This window comes from Spodoptera frugiperda, chromosome 15 (assembly GCF_023101765.2).
Source record: "Spodoptera frugiperda isolate SF20-4 chromosome 15, AGI-APGP_CSIRO_Sfru_2.0, whole genome shotgun sequence".
NCBI lineage: Eukaryota > Metazoa > Arthropoda > Insecta > Lepidoptera > Noctuidae > Spodoptera > Spodoptera frugiperda.
Window position 1 is genome coordinate 3,552,818 of NC_064226.1, and position 9,980 is coordinate 3,562,797.

At 33.0% G+C, this 9,980-nt stretch overlaps 1 long non-coding RNA gene across 1 annotated transcript; it reads left to right on the top strand.

Annotated features, from left to right (window-relative positions):
• The first annotated feature begins 2,605 nt into the window (after positions 1–2,605).
• Positions 2,606–4,405, top strand: LOC126911508 (uncharacterized). Its single transcript, XR_007706026.1, has 2 exons — positions 2,606–2,859; positions 3,283–4,405. It is a non-coding gene; the product is annotated as an uncharacterized LOC126911508 (long non-coding RNA).
• The last annotated feature ends 5,575 nt before the right edge of the window (positions 4,406–9,980 follow it).

A 9,980-nucleotide genomic window follows, 5' to 3' on the forward strand; every position in this document is an offset into this window, starting at 1 on the left:
TTTAGACACTTAATGAGGAGCGAAAGAACATAGGCTACTTTTTAATAAAAAGGGTAGAAGGCGTAGTATGTTTGATAGAGGAGATTAATGTTTGCTTGAAAATTCATCATTTTTGTTAATACGTTGCCTGTGGCTTCACTCGCGTTCGATTCTTATTTAAATACACATATACTTATTTAAATCGCCAATATCCCTACTACCATACTAATGTTATGAATGCGAAAGTAACCCTGTTTGTGTCGAGGTTACGCTTCCACGAATGTTTTTTTGGAATATAACAACGAAACAATGTATTTTTTTATTGATAGGCAATATATAGGAAATTAAAGGATAATAATATAGATAACCTTGGCTACTTTTCATCATGATTATAAAATGATGAATCGGCGGTCGTGGTTTCAATGGAATACATATCTTTAAAAATGCTAACAGTAACATATTCTCAAGTAATTCACATTTTAGATGACATACGGCAGCATTTTGACCACTAACACCACTACGCGGACGAAGTCGCGGGCAAAAGCTAGATTCGATAAATTTTCATTTGTACATGTCAAATATTTGTTGTTTCTAAATTCAAATTCTGTAAATAATGATTGACATTTAAGCATAAACTATGAAAAGGGTGAATAAACAATTGTCTGTATTTTTTTTAATCTATTGAAAATGTTGCAAAGTGCATTAAGCATTAATAGAAATTCCTCAAATATTAATTATGCATGCGTTCAGAAATAATGACAAATTATATTATCAACAGTTACGCGTGTGTTCAGAATTTTGTGTAAATTAAAGTTTCTATTTACCTTTTTGAACAAACGATGCTCTTTCAATATAGTCTATTGGTGTGAATGACATTGACATTCGTATTGCGCGTTTTTTAAAATATGCAAAATTTAATGTATATTTTTCAATATTTCTGAGAGATTATCTTAATATTTCTTCGAGTTTTAAAGGCTAAGAAGATTTTTATTTGCTAATAAGTGTTTGTTAATCAAGGTAAGTTCACATCTTCATTATTGATTTTTAGTAACTTTTGGTGACTACACAATACTACAATTTGGTATACACGGTTATGCAGAAAATGTATGAGAGCTTTTTATTTTCAGTTGGAATTTCGTTTTTAACAATGCTACCAACCAGACGTACAAGCTTAGGCCGTAGAACTCGAAATACGGCAAGTCAAAGAAATATAAGAGCAAATCAAACTGATGAGCATCGCGAAGCGCGAAATGAACTTGAACTGAATCGATATCAAGATAGAAATGTTGTGTTTAATCCCCACAAAGCTGCATTCAGTTATAATGTGGCAATTGATTACAGTTCAGAGCAAATTGTTGCTATTGGACTAATGAACATTTTGTGTCCACATTGGGGTTGAAATTAAAAAATGAAGCCTCTGGATTGTGTTGCGCCAGCGGCCAAGGCAAATTGACGCCATTGGTACCGCCACCAGAGCCATTACATTCATTGGTTCATTTTTTGACTCATATCCAGCAGTATAATAATTGCTTTCAAATGACATCATTTGGGGCAACAAAAGTTATACGAGACAATTTTTTGCCTACTTTTAGAAAGTAAGTATGGCAAACGTTTTTTTTTAGTTTTAAAACCATGTAGCTGGTGTAAAATATGTCGAGTCAGTGATGTGTTTATTTTGTAAACAATAAATTAAATACATAATAATAGTCTATATTCCGAAGACTTAATCAGCAACATTTATAACATGTTGTATTTTATAGTGGCATGAGCAAGATGTTCTTGGTAAAGCCTACTACCTAAAGCTGCCGTGGAAGGCTGTTTAATGTCGAGGTTAAAAGTAGTTTTAATTTGAAATGATGTAAAGTATTGTAGCAGTATTTTGCGAGCCACATGGTGGTACAATTTGCTATACAATTGCCTGTATACATATTTATATTCTTGCAGATTCAGGGATTCAAATATATCATCAAACAGGTTCCTTATTGCCAGTGCCTGTTGAAGACTATACATTTTTGCAAATATATTTTATGGACAATTCAGCAAGAGAAGTCGATCAGCGTTGCGCACACAACAACTCAGTAAAGAGATCCATTGTGATGAACAACTTCAAACATTTTTCCTTCAACACAATGAATTAGTTGCATTAGACCGATGCATTAGACATTCACAAATGCATTAGACCGCATGCCATCAGATAATCACAAAATTGTCATCAGAGCCGATAAGGCGCCTGCAGGACAGTGAAATGATTGAATCCTATGAAATAAACACTATTATGAAAATATATTTTGTTTTTTTTTTTAAATTCATAAAGCCCTTTTGAGTTATAGTGAGATCAGGAAGTTATGGATTCATTTTTATATGGAGGATATTTATAGATTCCAATTCAAATTGAATAGGGACTCATACATAACTCAGCTATACAAAATAAAGTAGAGCATCATTGCTACGCGAAAGCGGTACGAAGTTCGCAGGGTCAGCTAGTATTATATTAAAATTGTAACTGTTAATATTCACACAACTATTACGTATTTTAAACTTCTATTAAAGTATATATGTGCTTGTTTGTGTGTGTGAGAGAGAGAGAGAGAGAGAAAAAAAGGGAGAGAGAGACAGAGTCATATCATGTCAATCATGGATAAAAGAAAGAGACTGGATTGGCCTTGTGGGCGGGCCACGCGTGCCGAGGGTGCGAACGAACGTGCATACCGCTGTCATAACGCTCAAATGTTCATACTTACCGGCTAGCAATCGCTGTCATGTTTTGACAGCGTACGTATCTCCGCAAAAATATTATATTATGCCGTCTTGCGCTATTATAACGTGTCGGAAAAGAAACCAGGTGTGTAGCATAGCACGAGAAGGAATTTCTTTTCACCGGTAAGTCCAAAAACATAAAAATACGTGTGATATTTGTAATTATAACATTAGTATTATGAAATTTATAGACAAAAACGATATAATCGCAAGCAGACTAATAGTAATACATTGCTTGCGATAGATGAGTACAATCTTGCACTACGTGAGCAATCGCGCAATGTATGACGTCCATTGCGAGAGTCCCGAGTACCGAAACAAAAGCTCATTTCCACAAAATCTATGACATCTATAGTGTTGGGCAAATTTGTAATCAATGTCGATTGTTACTATGATACAGTCTATTATAATCAATAGCACACTTTATAATTTAAATAATAAGTATTATTTATTACGACTAATTAGTAATATAGATTTTGAGTGAGTTTTATGTTTTTATTTTTTTATAGAATGTGACATATGATTTATTTTAATATTATGTTTTAGGTTTCCAACAGATCCAGGTGTAACAAAATTGTGGATTGACACAACTGGTAGAATTAATTTTTTTTTTCAAGTTCCACCACACAGATTAGAAACTGCGTATATTTTTATCTCCACCATATTTATACAGACATTGGTCTTAAAAACTAAGCTTATATAATAATTAATAGTATAATAAATTATGTAGCAAGTTACACGACCAGGTTTAAGACAATTGAAATGACAAGTGGTGGGATTCAGGAACCCAAACTAGGAAAACCTGTACTATGGGCTCCTGGATTCCTACTAAATGTAGCATATTTCGTTCGCAACATTTCGATGTTGATAATTACATAATAACAAAGTCAGGGAAAAGAAACTTAAAATTAGGCGTTTATCCGCACAATATCGCAATGTGTAATTCAGTAAGTAAACTGATTTTATTTTAGAAAATTTTAAATTAGTCTCATTAAATCAGTTTTTTTGTCTAAAAATGGCGATATTTAAAATATCATCTTTCGTAAATTTAAAAAATGAAATAATATAACCATGTTATTTCAATGTGTTCTGTACTTTATACAGATTATTGTAAATGTGAGAGCCCTGTAATTAGCTAAATTAGACTAGTAGAATGCATTTCAGCATTTGTGTCAGCTTAGAGTTGTCATGCTCACTCAAAGGTCTCACTGGCGGTGGCACGGGCATTGGATCGTTCGATTCCCTGCAACATGGTTGAGTTGGACGGTGCTGGTGTACGTGTCATGTTGGTGAACGAGCGCTGTCAACTGGGACTGGTCAGCTCCAGACTGTATTAATTTTGTTGTTCTTAAGGTTTTTTTTCTATCGCTTTGACTGAATATTAGTTTTACATTGTTCTCACATAGTTCAAGCAATCGATGCAAAGAAAAGCAATGTTATCAAGAATTGTATTGTGAATCTAATTGAAAAAGATCGAACGAACAGATCTTCGATCTTCTCCATAGGAATCTACACTTTGGAACGAGCAAATAGCTTCACTAGAGGGCTGACCGACAGACAGACGTTATTAATATTATTATATTTGCTTTGACGTTCAAAAGTGCCTATGATTTATTTATCTTTTACTGATTTTTAACTTATTGAGTAATAAAATTGGTTTTAAAATTCAGTTATGTATTTTTTATTTATTTTACTTTTATTACTTGGTTTCTATTTCGCATGAATACAATTTCACAATATTCAACAAACTTGTAAAACAAAAACAAGATTACTTAAATTTTATCGATATCAACAATCGACCTTTGTCTCGCCCTAGCATACATGAGTTTTTATGCGTGTTAGAGTGTACGTCAAATGCAGTCATTGCGTTTGTGTGACAACCAATAGCAAATTCGAGATTTAAATGTGTGTTATTTATTTGTGGGGGTAATCCGCTCAGACATTGGTCTCTTGCTTGTAGTGAAATTAAAGGGTGGGAGAAACGGCGACACGCGTTCTGATACAAATCAGGAACTATTTCATTTCTACTCTCTTTATATGTTCTGTGATGTCAATTTAAAGTTCTTTTATTAACAAAATAAATATTATACCATGTCGGTATATTAACATCAAACCAAAAAAAGTCAGAATGACGAAAAATAATTAAAGAGACAAATTAATATCCTATAAAAGGATCTTCACTAATTACACCAACGTCTCCAGAGCACATTGGAGCCATTTTCTAAGATGTAAGTAAGTAGAGTACATACATAAACATAGTGGTCCACTGGTCAGTGATTGATGACGCGTCCAGAACAAGACTGATGCAGTGTGCCGCTGACCTTAGGAGGAAGATCCTCCATCAAGACATTAGCTTATTGGCTAATCTAATAACTTAACGCAATGCTTTCTTATTGCGTTGTTATTGTTTTATGTGTACTAGCTATTGCATGTGGCTTTTTGCCTTTGGATATTTATGCCGACTTCAAAACACGGAGGAGGTACGATGCTCAGGTGTTTTTTTTTTTTATTATTTCTTTATTCACCAATTTTATTAGTCGTTACTGTGATTTTTTGATCGAAAGGTTATTTGTGCTCTAGGCAGCAACAAAATTTACCACTTGCTAAACGGACTCTTTAACTTAAGTAGACTTGCAATACTAGAGGTACAAATAACAAAAAATGTGTTGCTTAAAGAAAACAGTACATAATCTACAGAAAATTACCCAATGTCCCATAACAACGTCACATATCTCAAAAGAAAACTCTTATTTCGCTTGGATCCTGAAGACCGAAGACTTTATGCCAATGGGACTATTTTAGAGGTACCCTTTCAAACAAAAAAAAAGATATTTTTTAAATAGTTCCATGAATACTCATTCAGACGAATTTTTCATACAACGCCTGAAATATTTTCATATGAAGGTGTAAAAAAACGAAGTCAGGAAGTATGCCATATCTTTTTATAGAGAATTTTCTTTCTTTTGAGCTATGTCACGGAATTTTTGATCAATTTCCTTCAACACAATGTCACGGGTCCTGTTCCTTTTTATTTTGAATTCAATTCGTCATTTAAGTGTAGACAATATTGGATTGAAAAAAAATGAACTTTCTCAGTATAACGTAAAGTAAGTATTTATCGCTTTTATGACATAAGCTAAATTCAATGACATTCTAAACAAGCAATTCTCAATCTACAACACTCAATATCACTTTATATGAACAAAAAAATAAAAAACCAACGAAAAACTCTAGGCATTTACAAAATACACACAAACGTAACATCAACAAACAGTCTCCGCTCATCTTGTTAGCATTAATGAAGTTAAAAAATCATAATGTGTGCCTGAAACTGTATACTTTACATTTTAATTATTTCACGAGATTACACCCTTTGGTATCAACCCTACAAATAATGAGGAAACGCAGGTATAATGTAAACAGACAACCCTGATTTGTGTTATGAGGAACCATTTTGTATTCAATTTTAGGGTTCCATAGCCAAATGGCAGAAAACGGACTCTTATAGATTCGTCATGTCTGTCTGTCCGTCCGTCCGTATTCACAGCCATTTATTTCCGAAACTGTTGGGCCTACATATTGAAACTTTGTAAGATGGTGTATTTCAGTAACCGCTATTAGGATTTTTAATAAAAATTAATAAATTTAAAAATTAAAGGGGGACACTCCATACATGGAACTGATTCAAAAAAAAAATTTTTTCAGCTTACATATCCGTGATGGGTGTCTATGGATAGGTCTTTAAAAAAGACATTAAGGTTCCTAAAACCACTTTTCGTCAAAATCAATCGTTTGAAAGTTAGACGCTTCCAAAGTGGAAAAATGTGTGTCCCCCCCCTCTAACTTTTAAAATAAGAGAGTGAGAAAACTGAAAAAAATATATGCTGTAGATTTCAATAGAAACTAACAACGAAAATTGGTTTGAACGAGATATCATTATTAGTTTTTAAGAAATAAAACATTTTCAAAAACCGCAAATATAACTTTGTCGTTCATACAAACACTATGTAAAACCAAGTTATTTTATATTATGTCATCTACTTGCTGTTACGGAACCCTTCATGGGCGAGTCCGACTCGCACTTGGCCGGTTTTGAAGCTGTAATGAAATGGTCTGTAATTAATTTATTAATTGAATTATTTTGTGTTTTTTTTTATAATTTATGTTCAAGTACAAGGACCTCTTATTTAAAAGTAAATAAAGATTTATATACATTATTTACATATTATATTGAAAGTTTCATTAGTCAACTTATTTAACTATTCTTGATGTGTAGTATTTTTGAGATTTCTGGTCCACTCCTAATTAAAAAGGATGGTTCTTATTTGTAAATAGAAAATAAAAAACATTAAAACTCATCAATACTTTGAACTTTAAAAATTGTCAACCAAAATTCTAACCGTACAAAACTCATAAACACATTTTTCGGTCCCGAAAAAAAAAACATTACATGATCCTCAAACAGCACCCAAAACCCTTCCTTCTCTACCCCAAAATAGCCTTCATTTAATAAACAAAACGGACTCTAAACATAATTTACTTAACCGTAGATTTATATTAAGCAACAGTCGTTAATTTAAGCTTACACTAACTTTGCTTGAACATCGTATCAAAGTTAATCTTTATCATGTTAAGTTTCGACCTTTGACCAGCGTTGGAACCATTTTTACACTGCACGACTTTTGTGACATGACAAAGCTAAAAGGGTTAGGAAATGTTCGCTTTTAAATGAGTTTTGTTGTTTTTTTTTTTTTGAGTCGTCGTCATGTTATTTTTGTCTGAAAATATTATATGAGAAGAGTTAGCTTTCAGTTTGGAATGCCAGTACGAGGTAATCTAATAGCTACAGCAACATGAAAAATATTATACGCCAATTTATTGTCCCTAGGAAAATATTAAAACTGCATGGTATGCGGTATGTCATTTAGTTTATTCAATTGCTCTACTATAAGGGACTGTTCAACGATATAAAGACGCTGCACGTTTGTGCAAAAACAATAAATAAAGAAGAAGATCCAGAATAAAATAAAATATCTAAGTGATTGTTAAAATAAAACCTTAAAAGTCACTCTTGACCAACACCCAGTGAACTTTACCATCTATGTATAGGCCCTTAAAACGTGTTCCCACATCGTATCCGTATCGTAAGCTACAAATAAGTTTCAACTGTAATTTAAAATGCATAAATCTCCTTGGCTCAGTCGGTCCGCTAACTGGATTCCCCCGGGTTCCAACTTTCTGTTTTATGAATAGGTAATCGTTTGCGATACGATATCTGGTGGACGTATTTATCTCTGTCCAGAATAATAATGTTATTATGATAGCTTTCAGGATATAGATGGACTTCTAGATGTGGCAGAATTCTAGCAGTTCATTTGTCATGATAGAATTTGAAGAATGAACAGATGAGAATGTAAACTAGCAAAAGAGCAGGCGAGGAACATCCTTATATAGGTATATATATGTTTGTATGATTGGGTGCATGAATGTGATGAAAGATAAAGAAGTATTGGTGAAGGTGGAGGGGTGTTCTGTGGTTTCTCTCTCTTGCCTATGCTCATGAACAAATGTTTTCTTAATTACTCCAAAACACTCGTCTAGGAATACACAAAGAAATCCCAAATTAGAAAAGTTTATTTCAATGAAATCCACTTCACAATCTTCATCGACTTATTCAAATAGAACTGGAATGTAAACAGACCACCCCAGCTAAGATTTTATTTCTAATGCAAAACACTCTATAAACCCTACAAAATGGCGGTAAACGGATCCTAAAAAATCACTTAAAAAGAAATGGAGTGACACCTATCACCCCCATTCGTCACGCCGTGTCAACAATCGTGTGAAACATCCCCTATTTTACATTTAATTGCATTTCTTTGTCGATCTCCCTGTTAATCTGGATGCACCCTTATCCTTTGCAAACACCATTTTACTTTGAGCTCCCACCCTCCTCTCTAGCTACATACTGCGCGGGTATTACAGGGGAGTTTGACCGTTGTGTAGGGGTCTTGGTATATTGGTAATAGTCTAGACGATGTTTGATATCGAAAAGTATGTGTTAGCCAATGTTTGCGGACGCACTCAGTTCGATTGCGTGTGCTTAATTTTTCGTGAAGTAGTGTTGATATTAAATCTGGCGATGCTGTAGGATATTTATTTTGGCGGTTCTTGATTTTTGCCGTATAAAATGGAAGATATTTTTGGTAGTATACTGTTGTACCGTTCAACGCGTTTTCGTCTGTATCTCTAGGAAGTCTGAAAACTTTGTTCAAACTTTTGTATAACACAGATTTATATACTATTTCTATTAAGCTTTTTGTAGTTTTTGTAGTTCTACAATTAACGCATCTAATTGTAGAACTAAAAAAACGACTCTATACTATTTCGCTTTAAACGTCCAAAGAATACCATTTTTTTGTTGTAATTTTATTAAAGTATATTGAGCAAGTGACGCGTGCACCAGACTAGACAAAACTTTAAGAAAGAAGAAAACAACTGAGAAAGAAACAGAACTCAAAAAATACATTTATAATTAAAAATTTTCAGTACCTACCTACAAAAATCCATTTGTAATTATTTTAATGAAACAATCCGAGTCAATCGGTTTTTTTTTATTAATAATTTGATTTCGCCCGAAGCTAAAACTTGTTAACGATGCCCACTCGAACGGATCCACTCGTTATTTAAAAAGTTTCCATCGAATCATTCACAGCGCTCCCTTTATTAAATTCAATTAATCGTATTGCTATAAAATTTATATGTCCTATTCATTTCGGTTTTACTGTTGTCATTTAGGTAGATGTACTTAAATATATCAATGTGTTTTGTCGTATTTTCGGGTTTTCGAAGTCTTAGTAGTAACACGGAGTCTAGAATTGTGCCAAACATTTGGCAAAAGGATCACCCCTTATTACATGGGTCTTATAAAACGGAACGTAGTTTAATAGCTAGATATTGTTAAATCGATATTGATGAAAATAATATTGGATATTTTGTGGCCTTATTAACTCAAACCTTAAAAACTATTGATAATTTTTGTAACCGTTATAAGTTTTTAAACTGACATGGTCACTAACACTATTATTAGAACTTATAACGGGATAATTTTGTAACCGTATTTATTCAAAGTACACTTCTTTTTCTTTATTATATTAAAACTCGATTACGGCTGTTCCTAATAAAATAATACTAATCATCTTTCTAATATAAAAATATTACATTTCAGTGTATACAGTTAAAAA